Raw genomic sequence first — 11,124 nt, forward strand, 5'->3', positions numbered from 1 at the left:
GAAGTAGGATCAAAACCCAGTGCCATTGTCCTTGGCTTCTCAGCAACCCTCATTGTCCGCCATATTCAGAGAGTCCGGGTTTATCCCCTGCTTTTCCAGTCACAATCAGCTTTTATACCAAAATGTAAACGGAGAGGTAAATTCATTAACATTCTGTTTCCTAGGTAACCAGGTGAATGGCTTTTAGTCAGGTCCACGTCTACCTGTGTTTCCTCTGTCACATCAGTATGCTATCTCAGTCATGTAGGCTTAAATTAGCATCTCTATTCAGGCATCCTTCAAATTACAGAGAAGGAGCAAAACAACATCCTAACCTTTTGTTGGGGTCGCGACAGCCTGTCTGGAAGATGTAGGGAAAAGAAATCCTTATATATTATTATGAAACTTTATAATAAACAATATATGAAATTATAGGTGTCCAGAACTTTTGATTAATTCTCATTTTTTATGAGTAAATGTCTTACATTTTTCAGGGTAATGTATCATATCTTTGTGCAGTATTTTTTTAATTTCTTCACTATTTGGCAGGTGTAAAACATACTGCTTAAAAATAAGATTACTGAATCTTTATGTATCAATGATAAAATATTTGACTATTATGGGCTTAAACAATATTTTCCCTCTAAACCTTTGGTTTTTGTTATATAATGATTCAGGATGCACTGATTTGTATGTGTCTGTGTATGTTCATGTGTTTGCTTGAATATCTGTATATGGATATTCATGCATGTATATGCTATGTATGTGTGGAGGCCAGAGGTCATATGGGGTGTTTTCTTTAATTGTTCTTCATTCTATTTTTGAGATGGGGACTCTCATTAAACTGGAGCTTTTCAGTTCAGATTTTGCTAGACTGGCTGGCCAGCAAGCCCTTGGGATCTTATAGTTTTAAGGTCCCCAGTTCTAGGAATACAACTTTCATGTGAGTACTGAGGATCATATTCAGGTTGTCATATTCGTGGCAAGGGTTTATAGGTTGGGCTAGTTCTTCAGCCCCAACACAGTAGTTTTTAATTTAATTTTTTTTCCAAGACAGGGTTTGTCTGTGAAGCTCTGGCTGTCCTGGAACCAGGCTGGCTTTAAACTCAGAGATTAACCCACTTCTGCCTCCTGAGTGCTGGGATTAATGGTATGCACCACCACTGCCCAACTCCAGCACAGTAATTTTAAGAACATGTTTGTCATATTATTGAGACTCACTGTAATTCCAACAGTGTGATAATTTAAGTCATGTTACTTATGCCTCTCTTCAAAATCCTTCAATGAACCTGAAATGTTGATATACACCTGCAATCCTAGCACTAAGGAGGCTAAGGCAGGAGGATTGTGTGTTTGAGGCTAACTTTGGCTACATAGCAAAATTCTTTCTCAAAAAGTCAAAACTAAACCAATCACTTAACCAACCAACTAATCATCAACCATACCAAACCAACAACAAAACACCCCAATGTAAACCAAAACAACAATGAAACAATTTTTGTAATGTAAATTATGTTTCACTCAAAATAAAACTCACATTCCTTACTGTGAGCTATAGTGCTTTTTGGGTATCATACTATGGTCCTTATTAATCAGCTGGTATAGCCACATATACTTCTTACATGTCCCTTAAACATACCAAGAATGGTCCTGCATGTTGCCTCTTCCCTTTTTTAGAGTCATACTCTCTTCAGATAATTGCATGAGTTTATTTCCTATCTTTATGCATGCCTCTATTCAGTTATTAATATTTCATTGATAAGCACATTTACATGTTTATTAATATACTCACTCATATATGTATGTATATACAGAAATAAAAACAGATTAAAGAGCATATTAGTGCCTTTCAGATATTAAATATGACTAATATATATACATAAACATATGCATATATAAAGTCTAGGACTATAAACTCATATATGTGTATAAATATATGTATACCTACTTACATATTGTCTATTTTCTGATGAGAATGTAAATCCTTTGAGAGCAAGTACTTCTTCTCCCTGTTATATCTCCAGTGTCTAGACCCATGGATGGTTCCAATAAGTTCATGCTGAATATTTATTGAATAAATTTTGTTTAACATCATTTACCTTAATTTTTTAAGTTTTTAAAAATTTATTACATAATTACTAGATTTACATCATCCCCATCCCCACCACTTCCTCTCCATTTCCAACTCTTCCCATGCTCCCAACCCCACTCTCAAACTCATGACCTCTTCTTTAAGCATTATTGTTTGATACACAAACACACACACACATACACACACATATGTATATACATGCATACACACATACACACATGGTGAGTCCATTTAGGGTTGTTTGTGTGTTTAGGGCTTACCACTTGTGATTGGATAGTCTGTCATGGGGGACGTAATCCCCGGGGAGGACTGATTCTTTTCCTTCTCTCATTAGCCATTGATTACCTGTAGCTCTTATCTTTTCATCTATGGGTGGAGCCTTGTGGGAATTCTCACATCCATGCTAAGATGTCATCTGCTATTGTCATTGTTCACATTTTATTTAGGCAAGCATTTGTTGAGATTTCATGGGTGTAACTTCCCTTGTCCTAGACAGAAGACACACAATCACACAAGAAATCCTCATCCTCTGGCTCTTACAATCATTCTGTCATATTATAGATATGTCAACTTGGTTTGGACATCCATGGTAAGATAATCTTTGCATTTTGATCAGTTATTGCTTTCTGTAATTGTCCTCATATGCTGAAAAAAGAAGCTTCTTTGATGAGGGGCGAGGGCTATAATTATCTCTGTATATAAGTATTTAGAATGCAGTTAGAAATTATGCTGGTTTAAAAAAAATGTCAGTAGTAGGATATCCTCTTGGGTGACCTTGAGACATCACCTGAGATTAAGGTCATTGTATGGAGTTTTCCTGAAGACCATAGAGATATTCACCTTATATTCTCTTCTTTCTACAAGTATAACTGAGTTAATGACATGTACTTTTACCTGGCAAGATGGCACATTTCTTTAATTCCAGTACTTGGGAGACAGAGACAGGTGGATATCTGTGAGTTTGAGGCCAGCCTGTTGACAGAGGTTTCTGTCCCACTGGGTCCTGCAGTCGTTCAGTCCCAAAGAAATACACAGATGTCTACATTAATTATAAACTGATTGACCTAGTAGCTCAGGCTTCTTATTAATTCTTACGACTTTTATTAGCCCATAATTCTTGTCTGTGTTAGCCATGTGGTTTAGGTACCTTTTCCAGCAAGGAGTCAAATCTTGCTTCCTCTGTGTCTGGGTCACAACTGTAGACTGAAACTTCCCTCTTCCCAGAATTCTCATTGCCTCACCTCTACTTCCTGCCTCTTTGCCCCGCCTATACTTCCTGCCTGGCAACTGGACAATCAGCATTTTATTAAAAGTAATACAAGTAGCAGGATAAAAGATCATTGCTCCATAGCACCCCCCCACTTTTTTTAAACAAGAACTCTGAATATAATACCCTTTGTTTAGCTTTTCTCCTGACCGTTATCCATAACAACTTATAGCCAACATTCTAAACAAAGATAAATATCTATAATCCATTTTTTGGGAATGTGGGTGTAGTTTTTCTAGGCTACTTCTTGTAGATTGGGGGTACTGATAATCTTATGGGGACCTAAAGAAAATATAGAATTTGGTTCAAGTCTTGACTAGAGTATCCTATGAGGCTTGATCATCTCAGTCAGCAGTCTTGAATCTGTTCTGGATGTAGAACTCAGACATCTGGGCCATCTGCTCCTATCAGATATTTCTCAGGGGGTCTTCCTTGATCAAACATGATTTTTCTTAACCTGGAATGAATCCACAGCCCCATGTTGGATGCCAGATGATGATGGAAGTCACAAAATAATCCCACACTAGTTCAGAATTATGAATAATAAAGGGTTATTTATTTAGGGGAGACTTACAGATCATTGTCCTAAATTACAGTCTTCTGCATGAATAGGGAACAGGAACAGAGTCTAGTAGCCAGAAGTGAGAGGTGGAAGCAGGAGAACAAGTGCACACTTTACAGCTGTATTTATACTATAAGAGACCATGCCCAAGTGGGTTGATATCTTAAAGGCTACTGGCTGAAGGAGTGGAAGGAGCTCCCACAGCACCTCCCCCTTTTGTTTAAATAAGAGAGCTCCAAATCTGATACAAAACTATATAAACTAGAAACAGATCAAGTATAAAATTAGAATTACCAACTAGCATAAACAATATTAAGCAAGGAATGTATGCTAAATGTTTTTAATAAACATTCTATACTATGGAGTCTAAGTCTGTATTGGAAATGGCTTGGCTAGATCATAAGAGGATGGTAACTATGATTATCTAATCTTCAAATCCCATCAAAGGCCTGAAAAGGGATGCCATTTGTTGACAGAGGTTTCTGTCCCGGCTGGTCCTGCAGTTGTTTAGTCCCAAAGAAACACACAAAGGTCTATATTAAATATAAACTGATTGGCCTATTAGCTCAGGCTTCTTATTAATTTTCACAACTTTTATTAGCCCACAATTCTTGTTTGTGTTAGCCATGTGGCTTGGTACCTTTTCCAGCAAGGCAGTCACATCTTGCTTCCTCTGTGTCCGGGTCAAAAACACAGACTGAAACTTCCCTTTTCCCAGAATCTCATTGTCCCACCTCTACTTCCAGCCTGGTTACCCCACCTATACTTCCTGCCTGGCTACTGGCCAATCAGCATTTTATTAAAAATAATACAAGTAATAGGATAAAAGACCATTTCCCACAGCACTAGCCTGGTCTACAGAGTGAATTCCAGAATAGCCAGGATTGTTTAGAGAAACCCTGTCTCAAAAATAACAAAAAAAGAAGAAAATGGAAAAAAAGAAAAAAACAAATCAAATCAAATCAAAACAAAAGAAAGATTGGCCGCTTTCAGGGTTAGACTGTGTTAATTAATAAGGTGGGCTTAATTACAAATGCCAAGCTGTTAGACCTCTTCATTCTCTCCGTGATTCCAATAAGTTACCAAGTATGGCAAGATGTGAATTATTATGACACTTTATTAGACAGCTGTGGCAACTTCCCATTTCATTTTTCCAAAGCTCATTAAAGTTTTCCCTAAATAGCAAGTCTTTATTTTTATTCATTTTGTGCCTAGAATCTCAGCCCCTACTGTGAGTACCCACACCTCCTTGCAGTATAATGCTGTCTGTCATTTTTTTCAGCACAGAGAAAAATGAAACAAATATACAAAAGGATTTGCTTTATAAGAAATTGTTTCCTTACCTTAAAACTGGTGTGATCTTCTATTTTCATAGGAATTGTGTGTTTTCTTTCCTAAACACACACACACTTAGAAAATTTTGCATATAGAGTAAGGGGTCTGATGAACTCATTGAAACATAGTCCTTTTTTGCAAGCTTCATTTTATGGGTTGATGGACTACAATTAAAATCAGAATCTGGGACCTAAACTCTTTATGGTTAGAAAATATGGGCCCACCAAGGGGTAATAACATGGTCGATCATAATAGTTATATCATAGTTCCACACATAAACAGATTTAAGAAACTCAGTGGAATTATTTATGTAAGGAATAACATAACTATTGCTATATTATTACTGCTAATGCTAGTTAGCTAAGTTATTGAACTTGCGGCTAAACATTTTAGATGCCATTTTTTGAGTAGTGTTTCTAGCACTCTTAAATAAATTAAGCATTTATTCCGAAAGATGAGAAACGTGAGACTCAGGAAATTTAAATTAAGATTCTGTTTGCAAGACTGGTAAGTAATTTTGAGTTCATTGATCTTTTTTATACATTTTTTACTGATATTTATTGAGTTCTACATTTTTCTCTGCTCCCCTTCCTGCCTCTCCCCTCCCCCTTCAACCCTCCCCCAAGGTCCCCATGCTCCCAATTTACTCAGGAGATCTTGTCTTTTTCTACTTTCTACTTCCCATGTAGATTAGATCTATGCATGACCCTCTTAGTGTCTGCATTGTTGTCTAAGTTCTGGGATTGTGGTTTGTAGGCTGGCTTTCTTTACTTTATGTTTAAAAACCACCTATGAATGAGTACATTTGATAATTGTCTTTCTGTGTCTGGATTACCTCACTCAAAATGATGTTTTCTAGCTCTATCCATTTTCCTGCAAAATTCAAGATGTCATTATTTTTTTCTGCTGTGTAGTACTCCATTGTATAAATGTACCACATTTTCCTTATCCATTCTTAGGTCAAGGGGCATTTAGGTTGTTTCCAGGTTCTGGCTATGACAAACAAAGCTGCTATGAACATAGTTGAGCATATGTCCTTGTGGCATGATTGAGCATCCTTTGAATATATACCCAAAAGTGGTATTACTGGGCCCTGAGGAAGGTTGTTTCCTATTTTTCCGAGAAATCGCCACATTGACATTCAAAGGGGATGTACCAGCTTGCATTTCCACCAGCAATGCAGAAGTGTTCCCTTTTCCCCACAACCTCTTCAGCATAAGTAGTCATCAGTGTTTTTGATTTTGGCCATTCTTACAGGTGTAAGATGGAATCTCGGAGTTGTTTTGATTTGCATTTCTCTAATGACTAAGGATGTTGAACATTTCCTTAAGTGTCTTTCAGCCATTTTAGATTCCTCTGTTGAGAGTTCTCTGTTTAGGCCTGTACTCCATTTTTTTAATTGGATTATGTGAACAAGACAAAACAACAGCCTACAGAAAGGAAAATGATCTTCACTAACCCCACATCAGACAGAGGTTTGATCTCCAAAATAAACAAAGAACTCAAGAAATTGGACACCAAGAGTCCATTGATCTTAATCCAATCTTGTATTATACTTTATTCTCTCATTGGTTAACTTTGAAAGAACATCACTGGTTTAGAACTCAGGAACCTTGCTTTTCTCATTCATAAAATAAAAGATTAATTTGAGAACAAATATTTCCAAAGGGAAGTTGAAGGTGCAATAATACCTCTGTATCCTGAGAAGTAGCCTATATTAGCTATTACTGTTGCAAATATGGCAGGCTTGGCCTGACATTGAGATAATAATTGAGCTTACAGCTAAAAAACACCATTGCTCAGGTGTTTTTTAGCTCTATGAATATCAGGTGTTGTATACAATATACAACCCAATGTGACTTGACTTAAAACAATATTAATTTTATTTGAGTCAGTATTAGAAATACAAATTTTAAAGAAATATCTTGAAATTCTTTAGTTCCTTAATATTATTGATTTGAAATTTAAAGCATTTGATTAAATGAAAATAACTTCTCATGTGGTTCATTTCATGGGTGACTCTCTTTCTTAACTTTCTTCTTGCCCTGCTATGATTTCCCTTGTTTGCTACCTATATTTCAAAACAAATATCATGTCTATTGGGAAATATTCCTAGATTCACTTTCTAGGATTACTTAGGTGCTCCAGTAAGGACTTCCAAACCACTTTGGATCAATGGGTTGCTTTGGGTGAAATATCAACACACAGGCTTAGGTAAATATTGTTGTAGTGAAGTCCTCAATGTGCTCAAAAAGTGTTATTATCAAAGGAGAACTAAAACACAGCATAAAGAATGCGTAACTTATAAACATTGACCTGCATATATTTATACATTACAATTAGACATATTTTAATTTAGGCATAAACTAATGAAAATGTCTATCAAGATAGGGAACATGTCTATTACTCTAAAAGTCATCTTTATTCTCATTAATAACCTTTTCCTCCCACCTAATTCTTCTCAATGATACCTGTATTACCACTGATTTTCTATCAGTCTATATTAATTTTCAAATTATACAGTTTTACACATATACAATGTCACAATATCTACCATTTTTAACATTTGGGACTGGGAAGATGTCTCAGACAGTAAAAAAAAATTGTTGCAGGTGTACTCAAGCCCTATGCATCTTAGGTACTGCTTCCAACTCAAAACCCAACAAGATTTATTTTACTTGAGGTAATACTTAATACACAAATTCTTAAAAAATATCTCAAAATTCTTTAATTTCTTAGTATCATTGAGGTTTAGAAAACCTCAAAACATTTGATCAAATGAAAAGACTCATGTGGTTCATTTCATGTGTGGCTTTTTTTCTTTTTTTCTCACTATGTTATAAATCCTCTCTTGTCTGCTTCCTATACTTCAAAATAAATACAATTTCTTTTGGGAAATTTTCCTATATTCACTTTCTAGGATTAGTTCAATCACCCAGTATGTGTTTTCTGCAAAAGCATGAAGATCTGAGCCCAGTCCCCAGCAATTGCACAAGCATAGCATGGCTGCTCTTGCCTTTAATCCCAGTTTTGAGGAGGAAGAAAAAATTCTCCAGGGCTTGATGCTTAGCAAGCCTAGTGAATCTGTGCACCAAGTTTAGTGAGAAATATAGAAATATCAAAATTTAAAATGAGGAAGGACTGGGGAAGACAGCACTGACATTTTGGTTTCCATATACATGTATACATGCATGCACATACACATAAATACAAATATGCCTACACTTGAAATATATACACATGTAAAGAAGAAAAACTAATTGTTTCATATAATACTTTTTTGGGTTTAATTTAATTGACAGTACATATTACAATATTTAGATATATGTTTACTTTGTAAAAAGATCAAATCAGAGCAATTAGCATCTCTGTCATCTCTAGCATTTATCATTTCTTTTATGCTGTGAGTATCCTAAATGCTCTCTTGTATCTACTTTAAATATATATACTTTTATGGCTAACTATATAGTCACCACACCATGTAACAGAACACCAGGATTTTTCCTTCTAGGATATTGTATGTGTCTACCAATTTTGATTGACTAATCACTTGCTCACATCCCTCTACTCTCTTTATCCTCTGACAATTAACATTTTACTGTATAGTTTACAAGATCAGCTATTTTAGATTTTCTTTACAAGTGAGACCACAAAGGTATTGCCCTTATGCACCTTTCTTATTCACTTGGCATAATGTCTTCCAGGTCCATTCACCTTCTCATAAGTGTATGTTTTATTTTGGAAAATGTATATTGAGGCTATTGCCAACTTCTTAATCAGATTTTTTAATGATTTTGTTTTATTTTTGATGTTTCTTTGAGTTCCTTTTATATTCTAGATATTAACTCTATGTCAGATGTTTAATTATATCACAATTATTATATTTTCTCCTGCTACATTGCTTCTTTAATCAATTAATGATTTTTTTCTTTGGTGTGCAGAAACATAATTTAGCCCCATTGCCATAGCTATGTTTGCCTTTGGGATAATAAAAATCCCTTAGCAGATCAATTTTATGAAATATTTTCCCATGTTTTCACCTACTAGTTTTTGTTTATCTTCAGATCATTTTGGATTACTTATTCTGACTGATGAGAGACAGAGTTCTAGTTTCATTTTTCTATATGTAGATAAATAGTTTTTTCTTGAAGACATTGTTATTTCCCAGTTCTTTGCTTTTGGTGCCTTTGTTGAAAACTAGTCTGCTGTAAGGAGTCTTATAGCAGCTGGTTACCCGCCCACTGGGGTGTGGCCTCTTATACTGTATAAGCTGATGTAGAACATGCTTCTGCTCTCTTTCTGGTTGCTGGATTTGGTTTCTGTTCTCCTTTCAAACAGAGGATTCTGACTTGTGAGTTTACCCCCAAATAAATATTCATCTATTTCTCAATTCTGAGCTAGTGTGGGATTTCTTTTAAGCATCCTTCCACCATGGTGCCCAGTCTGCCAAATATATGTGGATTTATTTATGGGCAATGTAATATCTCCCATGATATATATATATATATATATGTATATATATATTCACCATGCTGTTTTGATTGCTATAACTTTGTAGCACATGCATTTGGCAAAGTGCTTTTGCTTTTCTTTTTAATGCCTGTGGTATTTTTTTTTTGGTAAGGTGCTCAGGATGCAGAAAAAAATATGTAGCCTTTGCTCCTAAGGTTCTTAGGTTCTCTTGAAGAAAAAATGTATATAAAGTTGTTTGGAATGCTGAGTGGCCAATTCTACTACAATATACATACAAATATACAATGGAGGGAAATATCTAATAATGTCTTGGGGAGTTTTTAGAGGAAATAGTCCTAAAGACAATAATTGAAGGATAATAGGAGCTTCACAGACAAAAAGATAGGAAGCAGCCAGAGACTATGGAAGACAGTTGGCAAAAACAACTGACCTGGTGACTGAATAATCCTCAAAGCAACTCTATCTCTGTATTGTGAGATTTATGGAATACCTTATGGTGCTAAAAATTATAGAAGTAATATTCCTTTTAATTCTTCTAGATGCTCAGAGTTCCAGGATCAAGATTCTGGTAGATGCAGTGTTTAATAAGGCCCCTTTGTAGCATGAACTCTAGTTGGTCTTAATAATAAAAAACCCAGAGTCAGATATTAAGGGGTTAATGCTGAAGGATAAGCGAAGCAATGCAGCCAGCCACTAGAGAGACCTTTTACCTCTACCAATGCTCAGATCAAAGGGGTTATCCTTTCCTCAGACTGTATCCTCAGAATTTGTTCTCTGACTACAGGGACAATCCTCAGAATGCAACTGTCTCCACCAAACCTCAGACTGTACTGAGCTTCTGTGTCCTCCTGCTTTATATTTCTCTCTCTGCCAAGTCATATGACTCCTGTCTCCACCTCCCTAGTGCTGGGATTAAAGCCATGTGATCCCAAGTGCTGGGATCACCTTTGTGTAAGCTCTGTTTCTCTTTTAGATAGAATCAATGGAGTGGGGAGTCCTTCTTTATATGTGTTGCTTTTATTGGTTAATAAAGAAACTGCTTTTGACCAATGGCTTAACAGAATATAGCCAGGCTGGAAGAGATATATAGAGAGTAGGCAGAGTCAGGGAGAGGCCATGTCGCCATCTGCAGGAGACAGATACACTGGAACCTTGCTGGAAAGCCAAAGCCGCGTGGCAATATACAGATTAATAGAAACGAGTTAGTTTAGAATATAAGAGCTAGCTAAAATCGTGCTTAAGCTATTGGCCAAACAGTATTGCAAATAATATAGTTTCTGTGTGATTATTTCGAGTCAGGACAGTTGGAAAATGAACTAACAGCCTCGCCCAACAAATTGGCACCAATATGGGTTATTACATCCATAAAATCTGAGAGAACATTTTTTGAATGGGCTCTGTTTGTTTACAGCAAGT

This window comes from Microtus ochrogaster, unplaced genomic scaffold (assembly GCF_000317375.1).
Source record: "Microtus ochrogaster isolate Prairie Vole_2 unplaced genomic scaffold, MicOch1.0 UNK45, whole genome shotgun sequence".
NCBI lineage: Eukaryota > Metazoa > Chordata > Mammalia > Rodentia > Cricetidae > Microtus > Microtus ochrogaster.